The sequence below is a fragment of the Apium graveolens genome, chromosome 2 (genome assembly GCF_009905375.1).
Source record: "Apium graveolens cultivar Ventura chromosome 2, ASM990537v1, whole genome shotgun sequence".
Lineage (NCBI taxonomy): Eukaryota > Viridiplantae > Streptophyta > Magnoliopsida > Apiales > Apiaceae > Apium > Apium graveolens.
Window position 1 is genome coordinate 147,865,387 of NC_133648.1, and position 18,813 is coordinate 147,884,199.

Below are 18,813 nucleotides of genomic sequence, written 5' to 3' on the forward strand. Positions count from 1 at the left end.
ATTTTAGGTTTACCAACCCGTTAAACTCATAGACGATCTCTACAAGAGGAGTGTTATCTCCTAAGGGTTTATAGAAGATATACCCATAAAATCTGTGAAATACTCTAGCAAGTGTCCAAACTCTATCAACAATACATTCATCGGTGTGAACACAAGAATTTTTAGGAAAATACATGCCTTTAAGACTCTTCTAATTATAGCCAAGATATAGGTATCAACAATCCACTTATATCGACTCTGAACGTTTACAAAAAATCCCAAGGTGTATCGTGAAAATAGGTCTATGAAGAATCAATTGAGTAAGTGCATTTCCTCTTTTTCAACCAATATTGAACGGACCCGATCTCTATCAAAACAAGTATCTAGCCAAAATTCACGGGGTTTTTTTATTATTATTTTTTTTAACTGACTGTGCAATGTCCGTTTTCTTAGGCTTTCTATGTTACCCATGTAGCGAGCTTTGGGCCAATGACTCCCAAACAAGATGGTCTTAGGGCACTAGGTTTTGAAATACCCCTATGGACTTAATTACTCGAGTAACAAAGGCCACAAAACAAGACTAGTCAATTATACTACTTGTGCCCATCATCTCAATTTTTTTCTTTTTTTATTTATGAGGAATATTGGGTATTGAAGTAGTTTATTCAAACATCTCTTTTTTCTTTTTTCTTTTTTTTTCGCAAAAATTTGATTCGACATTGCTTCAACATGTGGGATCTGTCTCAAATATCGAAAACTTCCCTAAACAATCTTTCCTACAAAGACCTTGTGCAAATCTGCCGTCTAGGACTCTTAAGTAAAAATACGTTCGACACAAGTTTCATGAAGACAACCTTACTCAACTACGTTCAAGTCATCTCAAGGCATTATATATATAAGTTTTGAAAAACTGGTAACACCAACTAGTATTAAAGTACAAGAGTGGACTGAACAACTTAGCTAAAATATCTCTAATTTTTTTTTCATTTTTTTCATTTTTTTTTTGCATTTTTTATATATATATGTAAGTACTACTAAACCCCTCCCCCATACCTAAATCATGGATTGTCCTCAATGAATGCAAATGAGAGAAAAATGACAAAGTAAAAGGATGAGAATACCTGATATGGGCATGACAGAGGAATAGAACTAACTATTATACAACAAGAAAACTTACTTTGATCACGCATCAATGAGCTGAATCACCTCTTCCTCAGAATCAACTGGCAGTTCTAAAAATGGCTTAAGCCTTTGACCATTAACTTTAAAAGTTTCACCAGTTTTAGGATTTTCAATTTGAATAGTACCATGAGGAAAAACAACTTTAACAACATATGGTCCCTCCCACCTAGATCTCAATTTCCCAAGAAATAAATGCAGCCTAGAGATGTACAATAAAACTTTTTGACCCGGAGAAAAAGACTTTCTCAAAATAGATTTGTCATGCAAAAGTTTAGTTCTTTCTTTGTATATCTTAGCATTTTCATAGGCATCATTCCTAATTTATTCTAACTCAGATAGTTGTAATTTTCTATGGCTACCAGCAGTGGGTAAATCAATATTTAACTTTTTAATGGCCCAATAAGCTCTATGTTCAAGTTCAACAGGGAGATGACATGCTTTACCAAAAACAAGTCTATAAGGAGACATACCCAAAATGGTCTTAAAAGCAGTACGATAAGCCCAAAGTGCATCTACCAACCTAACAGACCAATATTTCCTATTTGAATTGACAGTTTTCTCTAGAATTTGTTTGATTTGCCTATTAGAGACCTCTACTTGACCACTAGTCTGAGGATGGTAAGGTGTGGATAACTTATGAGTGATGGAATACTTCCTCAAAAGAGACTCAAACTGATGGTTTTTGAAATGCTTACCCTGGTCACTAATTATAGCTCTAGGCATACCAAATCTAGAGAAGATATTCTCTTTAAAGAACTTAAGAACTACCTTGTTATCATTAGACTTAGTTGGTATGGCTTCGACCCATTTAGACACGTAATCAACCGCTAAGAGAATATAGAAGTTACAAAAAGAATTAGGAAAAGGACCCATAAAATCTATACCCCAGACATCAAAGATCTCGATAACTAAGATTAGATTCATTGGCATCATGTTTCTTCTAGTTATCTTTCCTAAATGTTGGCACCTACTACAAGGGACACAAAATTCAGCAGAATCTTTAAGCAAACTAGGCCAATAGAAACCACATTGAAGTATTTTAGCAGCTGTTTTTTTAGCACTAAAGTGACCTCCACAAGCCTGATCATGGCAAAAGGAAAGTATACTTATAAACTCATGGTTTGGAACACACCTCCTAATGATTTGGTCTGGACAATACTTAAAAAGATAAGGATCATCCCAAAAGAAGTATTTGGCTCGTGAGAGAAATTTGGATTTTTCTTGTTTAGACCAATGAGAAGGAATGTCACCAGTGATAAGGTAGTTAACAATATCAGCAAACCAAGGAGTGGTAGATATGGAAAGAAGATGTTCATCAGGAAAAGACTCATTCAAAGGCATATCAATGGTGGACTCCACTATTAAACGAGAAAGATGATCAACAACAACATTTTCAGAACCCTTCTTATCCCTGATTTCTAGGTCAAACTCTTGGAGCAACAAGACCCACCTAATCAATCGGGCCTTCGAGTCTTTCTTAGAGAAGAGATATTTAAGAGCGGAGTGGTCTGTGTAAACAATGATTTTAGAGCCTATAAGATATGACCTAAACTTTTCAAGAGCAAAAACTACCGCTAGAAGTTCCTTTTCAGTGGTGGAGTAGTTAAGTTGAGCATCTTTTAGAGTCTTACTAGCATAGTAAATGACATGAGGTATCTTATTGATTCTTTGTCCTAAAACTGCCCCTATAGCATAGTCAGACGCATCACACATAAGCTCAAAAGGTTGATTCCAATCAAGAGATTGAATGATGGGGGCTGAGGTTAACTCTTTCTTAAGATGTTCAAAAGATTGAAGACATTCATTAGAGAACTCAAATTTTATGTCTTTAGAAAGAAGATTGGTCAATGGTCTAGTCTTTTTGCTAAAATCCTAAATGAAACGCCTATAAAAACCAGCATGTCCTAAGAATGAACGGATTTCTTTGATAGATTTTGGTGGAGGTAGATTAGCAATGAGATCAATTTTAGCTTTATCAACTTCAATTCCCTTTGATGAAATTTTATGACCAAGAACAATTCCTTCTTTAACCATGAAATGACACTTTTTCCAATTAAGAACAAGGTTTGTTTCTTTACATCATTTTAAAACCAAGTCAAGATGATTAAGACACTAATGAAAAGAGGAACCAAAAATAGAAAAGTCATCTATAAAGATTTCTAGGAAGTCTCTTACCATATCAGAGAAAATGCTCATCATACATCTTTGAAAGGTGGCAGGGGCAGTAGTGAGACCAAAAGCTAAGCGACGATAAGCAAAAGTTCCAAAAGGACAAGTGAAAGTGGTTTTTTCTTGATCCTCGGGAGCAATGGGAATTTGGAAATATCCAGAAAAACCATCTAGGAAACAGTAGTAAGAGTGACCTGCTAATCTTTCTAACATTTGATCAATGAAGGGTAGAGGAAAATGATCTTTCCTAGTGGCAACATTAAGTTTCCTATAATCAATACACATTCTCCAACCAGACTGAACACGAGTGGGAACTAGTTCATCATCCTCATTGATAACGACAGTGATCCCTGACTTTTTAGGCACTACTTGAACAGGACTGACCCATGAACTATCAGATATAGGATAGATGATTCCATTATCTAGACATTTAAGGATTTCTTTTCTAACAACTTCCTTAAGAGTCGGGTTTAACCTCCGTTGTGGTTCTCTAACCGGTTTAGCATCATCAACTAAGTGAATCCTATATTGGACAATGGCAGGGATGATTCCCTTGATGTCGGATACGCTCCACCCTATGGCATCCTTACTCTCTCTAAGTACATATAAGAGTTCTTCTTCTTGAGAAGGTGTTAAATCAGATGCAATTATGACTGGAAGAGAGTTAGAAGGACCTAGAAATATATACTTAAGAGTTTCAGGAAGAGGTTTGAGTTCTAATTTTGGTGGACTTGTCTCAACGGATTCACTAGCTTCAAAAAGTGGCAAAGGAAAAGGTTCTAACTCTTGGTTTGAACTAGGAATGGTGGACTCTAACATTTTATTGACCTCATTTTTATGACCGGTATCATCCCAATCTTGACCAAAATAATCTTGACAAAAGCTAAGGACATCATCAATATTCATGATTTCATTATCAACTAACTCATCAATCATATTAACATCCATGGGTTGGTCAAAAAGATCATTGGGTTATTTTCCTACATTAAAAATATTAAGATCAATTGTCATGTTTCCAAAAGTAAGTTTCATTAATCAATTCCTACAGTTGATCAAGGCATTAGATGTGGCAAGAAAAGGTCTTCCTAAAATGATGGGAATTTGATTTTTCAGATTTTTGACTGGTTCGGTCTCTAGGACAACAAAATCGACGGGGAAGACAAAATCACCAATCTTAATCAACACATCTTCAACTATACCCGTTGGAGTTTTGACAGAACGGTCAGCAAACTGAAGAGTAACACTAGTCTTTTTAAGTTCACCTAAGCCCAAGGCTTGATAGACAGATAATGGAAAAAGATTCACACTAGCTCCTAAATCGAGTAAAGCTTTATCAATGAGGGTATTTCCTATGACACAAGAGATGGTAGGACAACCAGGATCCTTATACTTCACAGGGATTTGATTTGACAAGATAGAACTAACATGAGAGGTTAGAAAAGCTTTCTTAGGAACATGAGTGGTTCTTTTATGAGTACACAAATCTTTTAGACACTTAGCATAAGAGGGAACTTGTTGAATTGCATCTAAAAGAGGAATGTTGATCTTGACTTGCTTAAAGACTTCTAAAATTTTATATAACTGAGCAGATTATTTGTTTGAGATAAGTCTTTGAGGAAATGGAGCTTTTGGCTTAAAGACTTTTTCACTAAACGCATCAGACTGGGGTTTTGAAGGTGGTTCTTTGGATGGTGATGACTCATTAGATTCAGAAGTTTCAGGATTTGAAGATTGTGGAAGACTAGGATTCAAGAGTAGAGGATTTGGTTCATATGTTAGTTTATCTTTCTGATGAGTATTAACACCAGCATGATTGTTGAATTGATTTCCAGACCTTAGAGAGATGACAGAGTTCACATTTTCATGAGACTTTTGGTTTTGATAAAATTTAGGATTAACCTCGGGTTGACTAGGGAAACGATTTTTCTCTCTCTCACTGATTGTGTTTGCCAATTGACTAACTTGGACCTCTAGCTTAGATATGGCTTGTGTGTTTGAATTTAGCAACTGCCTATCTTGGGTCATACCTTGCATGAAAGATTGTTGAGATTTAAGTAAAGCCTCCATACTTTTTTCAATGGAATTCAATTTCTTATCAGATTCACTAAAACCAGGAGGGTTTAAGCGGACTGAGTTATGATAATGACCAAGATTTTGAGGAGGATATGTGTTGGGATTTTGAGCTGGGTATGGGCCAGGACTGGGCTTTTGAAAAGCAGGTTGAGAATTTTGATTAAACTGATTGTATTGACCTTGGTTCCATGAGAAATTTGGGTGATTCTTCCAACCAGGATTGTATGTGGGTGTATATGGATCATTCCTAACTCTAGGTTGAAATATAGCATTGACTTGTTCACTTTCAGGGCAATTGTCTAGTACATGATTAGGAGAACTACAGTTTGCACATATAGAAAATTGAGAAGACACATTGTTGGTTTCTAAGGCCTCTAGACGTTTAGTGAGTGTAGCTAACTTAGCTTCGGTTGCAATAGAATTACTAACTACGTGTAAACCGTTAGATCTTTCAGGTTCCGGATTAGGTTCCCTAGTTGACTCCCACAACATTGTTTTTTCAGCTAACTCCTCAAAATATTGCCAAGCTTCTTCCTCAGTTTTATCCATAAATTTACCTTGGCACATAGACTCTAACAAAGCAGTGGTTTGACTGTCTAATGCTTCATAAAGAATTTTACAAAGTCTCCATTTTTCTATACCATATTGAGGACACTTAGACAAAAGCTTTTTAAATCTATCAAAATACTTCCAAAAAGACTCATTTCGATTTTATTGAAATTGGTTAATTTCATTCCTAGGTCTGTTTTCCTTATGGTTTGGAAAATATTTTTTAAGAAAGATAGACACAAATCCATCCCACGTGGATATAGAATTAACGGGTAGACTATACAACCATTGTTTAGCCTCTTCTTTTAAAGCAAAGTTAATAAGTCTGAGCCTAATGGAGTCTGAGCTATATTGTTGGAGTTTTTGTAAAGCACATACTTCCTCATATTCTCAAATGAAAAGATATGGATCCTCTCCCTCTACCCCAGAAAACCTAGGTAACATGCTAATGTGGTGATGTTTAATTTCAAAGTTATTCGCGGTTACTTCAGGTAGGACTATGCATGAGGGTTTAATGGAATGAGCGGGATAACAACGGTCTTTGAGTGAGACAGCCATGATTACAGGTGGAATTTCTACTTCTTCTTTTGACTCAATTTTAGTGGGTGAAGAAAAGTTAGTGGGTGAAGAAAAGTTAAGTTGCCTTACTACTTTAGGAGATGAAAGGTTAGAGTGTCTTATTAATCTAGATGAATGGTCTCGAACCCAATTACTTTGCATATAAGACAAATAATCACGTAGCAAACAAAAGCTATAAGTAAACACCTAAAAAATTGAAAAATCAAAAAGAAAATCTTTGATCTATGGGTAATCCTAAAAATAATCTAGACAGCTCATAACTTTTGGACCACCAAAAAGTCTATAAATCTAGATTTATTCAAACCGATTGGCCAGGTAAGCAGGGGCACTTCCTTGTAAACAAGGCGCTGAATTAGAGAACCGCTAGCCTAGTCACCAATCCAAATTGGCCAGGTAAGTGATACACTTGCCTTGTCACCAAAAGTTCGAATAATTCCAAATTTACTTCCTCTTTTAGGTACCTTCCTAATTGAGCTCGAAATCCTAGGGGCCAACGTCTACTTAATTTTATTGAGGTGGGTTAATGCAAGATGAAGGAATTAGTGATTTGTGGGCCAAGGAAAGGGTGATGAAATCCCTCACCTTATCTTTTAATAGGGTGGCGCCCGTAAGGTTGATTAGATGATGCAGCACACAAAGAACAAGATAATAAACACTTATGGATGCACAACACTACGTGTATTATTCTAAATTGTACGTACCTCTTTCCTCCAGCAATCACCACAATTGTATAAGATGGAAAATAATAAATACAAAAAGAAAATCTAGATGATATGATCCTACGTGAGAGAATGAATGATGCAACAATTTGGTTTTTAACAATTAACTAACTAGTATTTTTGAAATTTTCAAATATTTATTTTTTTTGGAGTTTTCAATAATAAAAGTGAGAAGAAGAAAAAAAATAAAAAAATAGAGAGGTGATACAGAATACCGAAAAGCGCTTTCAAAAATTCCAAAAGAGACGGTGATGCCTTCTAGCGATCTTCTTGTCCAAGTTTTCCTCCGCTTCACGATTCCCTTCAAAAACAAAGAGCAAAACAAAAAAACTAGTCCGAAGAATTAAATATCAAGGAGTGAAAATTAACAATAGTCCCCGGCAGCGGCGCCAAAAACTTGATGTGTAAAATAACTGCAAGTGCACACCGGTTAATTGTAGCAAATACAGGTCGATCCACAGAGACTATGAATTTTCAAAACCCTAACAATTTAAATCAGGCGAACTAGACAATAAGATTTGAGAGGAGTTTGAATTAACCTAATTAGCAAATAGATCAAATAATATGAAAAGCCGAGGAATCCGAATCCGTTAATCAATCACAATTAATATCAACTCGCCCTAAAATCAATTCTCTTTTCTTCACTAATAAATTTTAATTAACGAGACAAGCATATACTATGAAACTTATTATCTAACAATAACCCATCAAAACTTCATAGAGCAAGCATAAGTTATGGAAAATAAACCTGGTAACAATAATATATCAAAATCACTTTGTCAATTAAACAATTAAGCACCAAGAAAAAATCATGAGAATCAAATAATATGAACGAGAAGATATCAAAGCAATTAAATTAACTTCATCTTCATCCTAAGGAATAAATTTAGCTACACATGATAAAAAGATGAACAAAACAAATAACTAATTGAATGTCTTGGGTGTTGGAATGTTGAATGTGTAAAATACAAGAGGGGAGACCCATATATATAGGGAAAATATGAGGGTTGGGTTCTTGGAATACAAGTAAGATTCTTAAAGTAAATTCTTCTTCTTCTCCAATAAGGATTCTATTTATCTTCCAATTCCCTTGACTTCTAGAATGGTCCACCTCCTTCCTTATTTGCTCCTTTTCCAACTCAAATTCTGATTTTATTTATTTTCCTACAAAACAAAGTAAAACAATTTATTTATAAATAAAATTACGAAAACGGACATAAAATAAGTACTAATAATATGCAATAATATGGACCTATCAATTCAAAATATATATCTCCCACTATTTTTATTAAATTAATAGCCCTAACTATTAATTTGAAAAGAATATCTTCTATATACTTTCTACTGAGCTAAGATCCATATTTCATCATATCTTAGGACAACTTTGGCTTTTCTCCAAAAACAAGATTATTAAGGTAGACAACATTTGTCAATTATATAAACTATATAACTCTTGGATAGTTTAGTGGAACAACATTTGTTCGTATTTATCCAATAAATATCACCAAACTTTATGCCTCTAAGTTCACAATCCTATTATGGTAACTTAGTTAAGTCACACCCAAATGTCTAAAAAGTATCATATACTTCAACACGCTGTCCCACGATAGATGGGAGTACTTCACTCTGGCAAACCCACTCCTTATCGATCTAGGGGTTAACGCGTTGGACATATTGGAAGACATCTAAATAACTTAATATAAACATTAAGGTTTTGTTAGTATTAAAACAATCATGATTCCATCATAAAGAGATTTCCAATTTTTTGTTGAATAAACTACTTCAAATCAATACTCGTCAATGGTTTGATTTCCAGGTAGTGAGGGAGTCACATCGGTCTCGCTTAAAACCCACAACCTTACAAGTTCAATGAACCCATTTTTGACAAAATCGCCCTATGTCAGAAATAAAGAATATTCGTATTTTATTATATATTTCATAAACACAAGAATCTCATAATTGTTTGTAAATTTTAAAATCTTAAGTCGTTACAGATTTTATCTTTTTTAACAGGCATGGCATTGTGACGTATCTAATACATACATTTATGCATGATTAATCTAACTAAAGCATGCATCATTAACTATTCTACACATACAATCATACATCAATATGTAAAGTGCGGTATGTAAATGTGCTTGGTTATGGCCTTTATCCTATGTGATCCTTCCAAGCTAACGAAAGGATCAAGGTTAATCTATAGTGAAAAATATAAATACAATTACAGGTCTTCATTCTTCTTGTCTTGTTAGAAATAATTGATGATATCTAGACGGAAACTATAAGAAGTTCTTAGCAGGACTTATATCAGTATTTACTGAAGAGTTACGCCATCAGTACTTATATCAGTACTTGATGATCAGCAAATGATGTCATCAAGATTTGTCACTTCAATAGATATTCGAGGAGGAAAAGGAAAGCAGGAATTCAAGGTGGTGAAGGACTTTATCTCAGAAGCAATCACACATGGATAGGTTTCCTTATTGTAATAGAATAGGATTCCTTATTTGATTGTGTTTGTGCTCTATATAAAGCATAAATTAGGTTCATGCTATAAGCATTGCGAACGTTATTATATCATTCGCATAACCTAGCAGCTCTCAAGGATATTTATTCATCCTTTTGAGAGAGTACGTTTGTAATTAGTTTTTATCTATTAATATAAAAAATATTGATTCTGTTGAATCTTTATCGAATAACATGTCAGTGAACTTCTTTTAATGACCGGTATATAGACTTTAAAACTTTTTCTAATTTTTATTTCTTTGTATTCGCCTTTTTTTCATTCCTTCTTGATTTCTGTATAGATTTAATATTATTTGTATATCATGTTCTAGTGTTAAGTTCTCACGTTTACTATTTATACAGTTTCACAATCTCACCAACAATGTTCAACGAGTGATACAAATTAATAGTTTTTCTTTCCTCATGAATATAAACCAAAACTGTAACGACCGTAAAATTTTAATATAATAATTATTTGTTTATGTGCTATTTATGTGAAAGTAGATAATAAATATATATAATTATATATTTATTCCAGTCTAATGTATTTCAGAGAAATTGTGATAAAGTGAATTGTGGATTTATTGATGCTATAATAGCATTATAAAATTTAAAGATGAAAATTTAAATGTGAAAGTGAAATGTGAAAGTGGAAATTGAAAAGTGGAAAAGTGGGAATTATGAAAATATGAGAAGTTAGTTAGAAAAATAAAATATGTGATATTTATATGATAAAGTGTGGTTTATGTGATTATTAGTATGTTTGAAATTTATTTATGTGATTATTAGAGTGCTTGGAAATTTATTTATGAAATTCTAAGTGAATATTGAAAAATAAAGTGTGAATAAATATTTATTTAAATTTCTGAAAAATAGTTGGAAAATAATAAAAAATTTATTATTATTCTACAATCATTATTTTGGTATTAAAAATTTTATAATAATATGAAAGTGAGTATTTTGGGCTATTTCCTATTTTTAATTCTAATTAAGAACTGTTTTTACACTTTTCGTAGTCAAACTTGTAAAATTCATACAAAAATAACCGTGCATCAGAAAAATATTTTAAAAATATGCACGCGAAGCTAATTTCGTGCTCTACATTTTAAAAATATAAAATTTATAATTTTCAGAACTTTCAGGACAGTTTATATTTTATTAAAGAAATATTTTTGCATTCATTTATCAAAAGAAAACTATTAAAATAAAAACTTTTATATGTGAAATTACCAAAATACCCTTGTTTTATTAAATAAAACATGAGCCTCCCTCTTTCTTTCCTCATTTTACCCGAGACATCATCCCCCCCATCTCTTCCTCTAGATTTCTTTTCCCCGGCCAAAAACCACACACACAAGCACACAACTTTTTTTTCTTCCTTTGTTGCTAGGTAAGGATCTAACCTTTTCTCTCCTTTTACATTAAACTTGTACTTTGCATGCTGGTATCCGTCTGTATGTATAGGTGTGTGTATATTTGAGTTTGGTGTTGTTGAGGGAGAAACTAGAGTTTCATGTGATTTCACTTGAGTTTATTGAGTAATAGAGTGTTAGTGTTAGTTAATTCGAATTGCATGTCATGGATTATAGTTGCATGTTGGAAATTGGTGTCTTATGTGTGTTGTATACATGCGGGTGTATGTATATGTGAAAAATGTGTATGTATATGGTGTTTCTTGGTCAAAATAGTTGTTAATTTAGTGGTTTAAAGTACTAAAGTTTTGTATCATGGAAGTATATATATGCGGCTTGTGTATATGTATATATGAGAGAATGGATTTCTTGACTTATGTGATGTAGTTGATGGTGATAAGAGTGTTTAAGTGAATCTAATTGTTCAAAAAGTGTTGTATGTAATTAATCTCCTTTGCATGTAGTGTTCTTTTATGAATTTAAGTTCTAAACATAATTATGGCAATAAATTAGTAATGCATGCTAAGATATCTTGATGTATATTAGTTTTGATATATGCATGTCATTGTTTTGTTGTTGCTGAGAGAAACATGTGTTTAAATGGCTTTTCTGTGTGAAATTGATTGTTAATATAGTTATAAAGATATAAGGTTTGATTTCAAAGTATTATGTTCTGTTTTCTTGCTAAATTTGTATAAAATTTATTACAGGTCGGAATATTATGATTTCAGAGTCTCTTGAAAGATAATTCAATTCTCTACAACTTTGATTCTTTAAGTATTTCGAAATTCTGCTTATAAGGAGGTGATTTCTGCAGTTTTTGTAACCTGCCACAAAATTTTCAAAACTGAGAGGCAGAATTTGAAAATTTATAGTAAATTCAATATTTATCAGAAAATTTTAAGGAATACCATTATGAAAAGCTCTTTTCAAACTCTACATTTTGTGTTTACAACTCAGAGTCATATTCTGGGATTTAGGAGTCTTAAATGTCAAATTACTTCTGTAATCAGGGCCTGACTCTGTTCATGCAGCCCACATTTATCCAATTTCCGAATTCGTTATTTTTCCATTTTTAATGATCCTTACCCTTCTGGAAAGATCTCAGAATTATCTACAACTTTCATGTTTTATGATTTTTCATTTGACTTTAATATAACAGAGTAAATTGGCATTCTTTCGAGATGGTCGGGTTATACTTTAAACTCTTAATAGTCTATGTATAAGACATTTTGATGAGTAATCTTGTATCTAGCTTTAATATGGTAAATATGATAGAATATGTGTGTTTGTGTGATGGCATGTGCTAGTATGTGCCTTATTGAAATTGGTTTATGTCCTTGGTTGTTAAATGTGTTTGGCTATTTGGTCTGTTTTGATTGTAAACTATTATCCATAATAATGTACTAGTTGTGTAAAGTGTTTATAAGTCAATGTACTTAGTTTTTATAGAATGGTTTATTATTTATTTGTTTATTCTTGAAATAGTATAAAGAGCAAGTAAGTTGAATGGTATGTTTGTGATGAAGTTTGTATAGTAGTATTATACTACCATAATATAGTATTGTGATTGTATATGAGGCTGATTGCTTGTGTTTGGGTGTCGACAATGGTCGACTAGTATGTTGGAAATACAGAGGATATGCTGCCAAAATTTCGTTAAAATCTTTTAAAGATCTAACGTAGTTTGGCTAGCTATCCAATATAGTTTCATTTGTCGAGTAACTAGACTATCTTCGAAAAGCGATTACGTTTTCAAGATGCTTAAATACTATTATAGTTTCACTAGGTTAGTTGCTAGTCGAATTAAGTTATCAAATGACGATCAGTTATTCGAATTAACTTAGTTTGACTTACAATTAATTCGTCAAACTATAATATGGATTTTAAATTCTTTTAAACTTAAAGTTTGTTTTCTAAACATGATCAAATAATTTGCAAGAGAGTTTTAAATTTAAAATTTTGTTTCAAATAAGGAATTATTTCCTAAGTTTGAAATTGAAGATCGGATAGTGACTATATGTGCAATATGTGTTATGTGCTATGTGACTTGTTTATGATATGTGTGCTATATATATATATATGAAATAATAGTACATATATAAGTATAATGTAGGTATCGCGAAAGGGGTAGTTAAGGTAGACGTTTAAAGTGAACGTCGAACTATATTTAGAATGATTCTGAAATAGAGTTCTTACTCGTGTAGAGTTAAAGAGTGAGTACGCAAGCGTAGGAAAGGAAAAAGTTAAAGCTAAGATCCAGTGAAGATTGTGTTTAGGCAGGACTGTGATAGTGTGATACTTTTGAGAGGCAAGTAACGAAACCTCAACTGCTCTCTCTCACTTTTACTTATATTCCTGCCTGTTGATTTAAATTTTGAATACCATATCTCTGCCATTGATAAATAAGCCTGTTTCCTTTATATTTTCAAATGCTCACAATTTCATTCATTATGAGAACCTTTTCATTCATTGTTGATAATACCTATGTTTGAACCCATTGCGTTCTTTTTGATACCTGGTACTTGACATGATATCCCTGAGTTTCAAAAATGAACTTAAATATGATTTCAGACTTTCCAATAAGGTCTTATTTCATCAAAAGGTTGGTAAAGCTTAAAATTGAAAGACATTTTCATAAATGATATAGGAATTCCGTCAAAAAATGTTTTTTACGGATTCCTATAGATTGGAGGCGTAAGTGGCCGAGTGACGCCAGTCCAACATTTTTGGTTGTGTTGTGCTAGCAATGGCAATAAGTCTAGCTGACTAGTTTTGGAACTAGTCTTAGGAGACCCTATATACATGGAAGCTCAGAAGGACGATTAGGTCCTGATGGGAGGCATTACGTGGCTGATCACCCGTATTGTCTATGACGTTTTGGGAAAACTCCAATCAAAAGATATATTTTGAAATAAAGATTTCCTTAGAAAATGTTTCTTCAAAAGGTTTTTGAAAAGATGTTAGAAAGAATTTTATGAAGAGTTTTGAAAGAAAACTTGAATTTTGAACTGACGATAAGGAATTTTTCTATAATTCCTTTCCTTATACCTTATATTGGATTTCTATTTGAATATCATAGTTGGCCTTGATACCTATTGATCCCTGATAGCTTAACTTTTTTAATGTTATTGTTACTTGCTGAGCTTTTGTAGCTCACGTTGCTTTGTTATCTAAATTTTACAGTTAAGCTCGAGTATGGTTGGATTTAGAAGGTCAGCTAGGAAGAATGCTAACTTTGGACCTTCGCGCACAGTTAGATTCGCTACGACATCGCAGGTAGCTAGAAAGGGGGTAGATCAGTGGCAGTTTCTATATGAAGTTATCTTTTGTATTTAGAAAAGATTGTAATAGCATCATGTTGTGTAGTTAGATGTAACTTGTTTCATACCTTAACCTGTATTAGATCCTGTAGCAGTGCAAGGGGCCATGGCATTATGTTTATGATTCTGTTTTATATTATTGTAATTTATAGCATGGTGACTCCACAATCTAGGCCCCTGATTGTGAGGGTGTCACAGTTGGTATCAAAACTACAGGTTTTGGTCACTGAAAAAGTCAGGATTAGGTGGGTTGTAGGAATGTTAAGTTAGGAATTAAGTTTTAAACTATATAGAGTTTGGGTGGGGATTATAGGATATAGTCTCGACTTTAAGATCTCTACGATACGATGGCGTTAGAATTTAAGATAACCTTTTTCATTTCACCTTGCATACCTATATTATCGCAGATGCCGGATAGCAACATCAATGATGATGAATCGGATAGGACTTCTCCTACCGACCCTTCAGCCTTAGCGTCTAGTCATGAGTACGAGTCTGAGATTGATTTTAAGGAAGAAATTGTGTGGCAGCCGGTCAGATCGACTACCGGGACTCATGTCTTACCAGCTATGGAACCTATTTCGGCCCCTGTGACAATTCTAGTTCCACAAATTCCCTACTACATGTATGCGGAGCTATCACGCGACCGAGAAATGGTGTTTGGACAAGGTTCAGAATTAAGATCCTTAGTTGATCAGATGTCTAATGAGACTAGGCAACGGGTAGACGTTTCTGAAAGTGAGTGGGTATCTAGGATTGAACGTCTAGAAGAGATGGCTTGTGGTCGTCTTCGGGAAGGATCATTTGTTTACACTTCTTGGGAAAGGGCTGGGAGACTGATAAAGTTGGAAAGATGGATATGGATTGTGTTAAGAATTGCTCGACAAAGGAGATATTAAGCTATTGGGAAAAGAAGTTGTTGGCGTGGTACTCAGCTCAGTTAGTAGAACTTGTTTAGATACTATTTTACGTCAGTATCGGATGGTTCTAAGTTAATCTTTTCAGATGTGTAGGTCACCATTGATTTCGATAATTTCCTTGTTGTTGTCTAGCAGCTTGTGACAGTTGGGGTTATTTTTCCCATTATTTTACCCCTTTAACTAATCGTCGGACTGCTGTTTTCTCTCCTGTTATTTTTGAACTCAAGTGTTGGAACCATAACTTTTACTTTTACAGATGAACGCCCTTTCTTTTCATATTCGTTGAACACCTTACTATTTCCTCCATATACAACTGTTTATATACCCACCTTAACATTCCAAAATTGTTTTATTACCAATAAACCATACCTTGTTATTTCCTTGAGGAAAGCGAGCAACTTATAGGGTAATAAGGCTGCATGAGTTAAATCTTTTTATTGTAATAAAAAGATAGAATTAAATCCTTTTACAAGGATAGAAATTACATGGTTTCTTAAGCATGTAACATATTGCTTAGTAAGTTGCTTGTTTACTCGTCAAGAGGATATCGCTCTCAAGCCAATTTCTCAAACCTATAACACTGGAAGTTTGGAGTCAAACTGACCCTACCATAACCCAAATTTTATAACCAGCCTGACAATAACTGCTGCTTTGACACAACAATAACAACAGCGTCAAGCCGTAATTGGTAAGTTTTATATCCTCATAAGATGCCAAATTCCTATAGGCTCAGGAAATTGTGGAACTGACCAAAGCCAGATTTTGGCTTAAGTAAATAGATAAAACTTTTTGCATGGTTAAAGTTGGTGAAGACCAAAAGACAGATTTTTCAAGTTGGTTTCTAGTGGAAATCAGTTAGAGAAATGGAAAGACAAAGTACGATAACATGGTAGAGATTTACGGAGCCGTTTCTAGTAAAGGATACACAAGACTGTATGAAGGAGCACTTGGGGTAAAACTTTGAAGTTGAAAATAAGAAAATATATGCAAAGCGGTTATAAGCCCAAGATTACTGATTTAACATAAATGGTGTCAGAAATAGGCTTTTAAGGATATAGAAAGAGCCAAGAGCTTCAAGCATCGGATTAAGCAGCAGGTTAGAAGCTGGATGGCTGTATTTGAACTTCGAACTTATGTGAGCAGTGGTTTATAAGGCTGTGATTATAAAAGAAGAAAGTAAGTGATCTAGGGAAGAAAAATAAATATAGATAAAGTTGAAGAAAATAAAATGGATTACTTTACTGAGAAATGCACGAGTATAAGTGTAAGAGTGGATCCGGATTTTACCTGTAACAAGTGTGGTATGGTGGGCTATTATATAAGGTATTTTAAGGAACTACTTCAAGGTGTCATAAGACCATCACGAGCATCGGAATTTTTAGGTAAGGACCTTCATTATATTTAAGAAAGATATAGTTCAAAATGTGGAAGTGGTAATAGGAACGCTGTAATTTAAGATCAACCGTTATGATCAAATTTGGTTATAAGAGTAGTCGATCAGGACAGAGTTCACTTTGGTCAGGTATATTAACATTTTGACATTAAGATAACATATTGTTCTTTCATCATGAATATGATATCTTCCAAATTAAGAAAAATTTGATAGAACCCTAGGAATGGATTTGTTATAGGATTACGATGCACAAATAAGTACAAGAAGAAACAGATTAACATGAAGTCTATGAATGACGAGGAAGTTATGCTTCAAGGACAAAAGCACGTTAAGAAATTCATACCCTTATTTTAAGTTAAAAGGATTGTGAAGACGATGATGTGAAGCCTATGTGTGTCACACATATACTGAATATCCGTCAATAAATACTCAAAATTAAAGAAATCCTCATGATTAAAGAGGTCAAGGTGTGTTTACAGATAAGCAACTTTGCTTATCTCATAGTAGAGAAGTGAATTTTTAGTGTGATACCTAGAATTAAATCAGTGGCAAAAGACTACACAGAGTGGTACTAGTTGAAATGAGAAGACTGGCAATTCGACTGCCAGAAATTTTGGATAAAGGAGTTATAAGGCTTAGTATATCGATTATGGAAAGCTCAATTAGACAATTAAGCATAAGTAACTGAAATGATGATTGAGTTGAACTGTTGGGAAGAGTAACATACTTCTCTATTGTTGATTTAAGAATGGAGTTACTATCAAGTAGAAATTAAGTTTGAAAATCTACTAGAGACAGTAATTTATACAAGGCTTTAATAATGTGTTATTTATTCAAATACGAAGGGTGAGTACACCAAACACTGGAAGGATGACTTGATGATCCTAAGAAAAGAAAAGAATAGCTGTATGTGAAGTTTTTAAATTTTGAGTTATTAAAGAAATAGGTAGCCGTGAGGGAATCAACGTAAATTCCACAAGTGTTGAAATTTAAATGAAGTGGGAAATGATAGAGATATCTACGGAAACAAGGAACTTTAGTAATGGCCAACTCTTATAAGGAAATTGTTTAAGAAAGATAATGACATCAGTGACAATGACAATAAGGAGGAGGGAAAAGTTTGATTAGAAAGATAAGCATGAGAGAAATTTTTTTTGAGTTAAGGAAAGGGTTAGTGTCCTAACCATGTTGGTTCTACTTGGTGATCGAGAAAATCTTGTGATTTATAATGGTATTTCTTGTAATGGGTTAGAATGCATTTTGGTACAATATGGTCAGGTTATTGAGTATAGTTACCGAACAGCGAAAGTCTTGCAAGTAAAATCATTTAGTAAATGATTTAAAACTAACAGAAACTTGAGTGCCCCAAGATTTGGAGACATTTATTCGTATAGAAACAAGTAAGAAAACCCGTATGGATTAAAGGAGCCAGAAGTTTTGTCTTTATATAGAAAGGACTTAATATAAGACAAGAACGATGGTAGAAATCGATCAAGTTAGTACACTTCTAATTGATTAATGAAACGTTTCTACAAGACAACTAGATGAGGATGATAGTCATGTGGTATGGGGTTTCAGAGTGTATTGCGAAAGGTATAAGCAAAGAATTACTCAAAGACTTTGGAATACGTTCCAAGTTTGTGTAGACACTAAAATGTAGATGAGAACAATTCATCGTCAATGAGTGCATCTTCAAAAGAAAGGATGATTAAGACAGGGGATGATATACTAAGAGTGGACGTCTTATACAGTAAATAAAACTAAGGATGAACATCCGTCGTTAGTGGATTTATGCCGTAGCAAATGTAATGCGAATATTGGTATATCACCTTATGGGCTCTATGTGTAAGATGACCATTAATGTTATCAAACGAACCTAGATAGATTTTGATCTATGAGTGTATTACGAGGAAAGAGCGATTCAGAATTTTCGAGTGTGAATAACGTGGAAAGAGGTTATTGCTGCAAATATTCATGTTGGTGAGTTTCGGTGATTGATGGAAAAGAAGT

At 33.6% G+C, this 18,813-nt stretch overlaps 1 pseudogene; it reads right to left on the reverse strand.

The window, feature by feature from the left end:
* Positions 1-1,161: 1,161 nt before the first annotated feature.
* LOC141694330 (uncharacterized) lies at positions 1,162-5,952 on the reverse strand (annotated as a pseudogene).
* Positions 5,953-18,813: the final 12,861 nt, after the last annotated feature.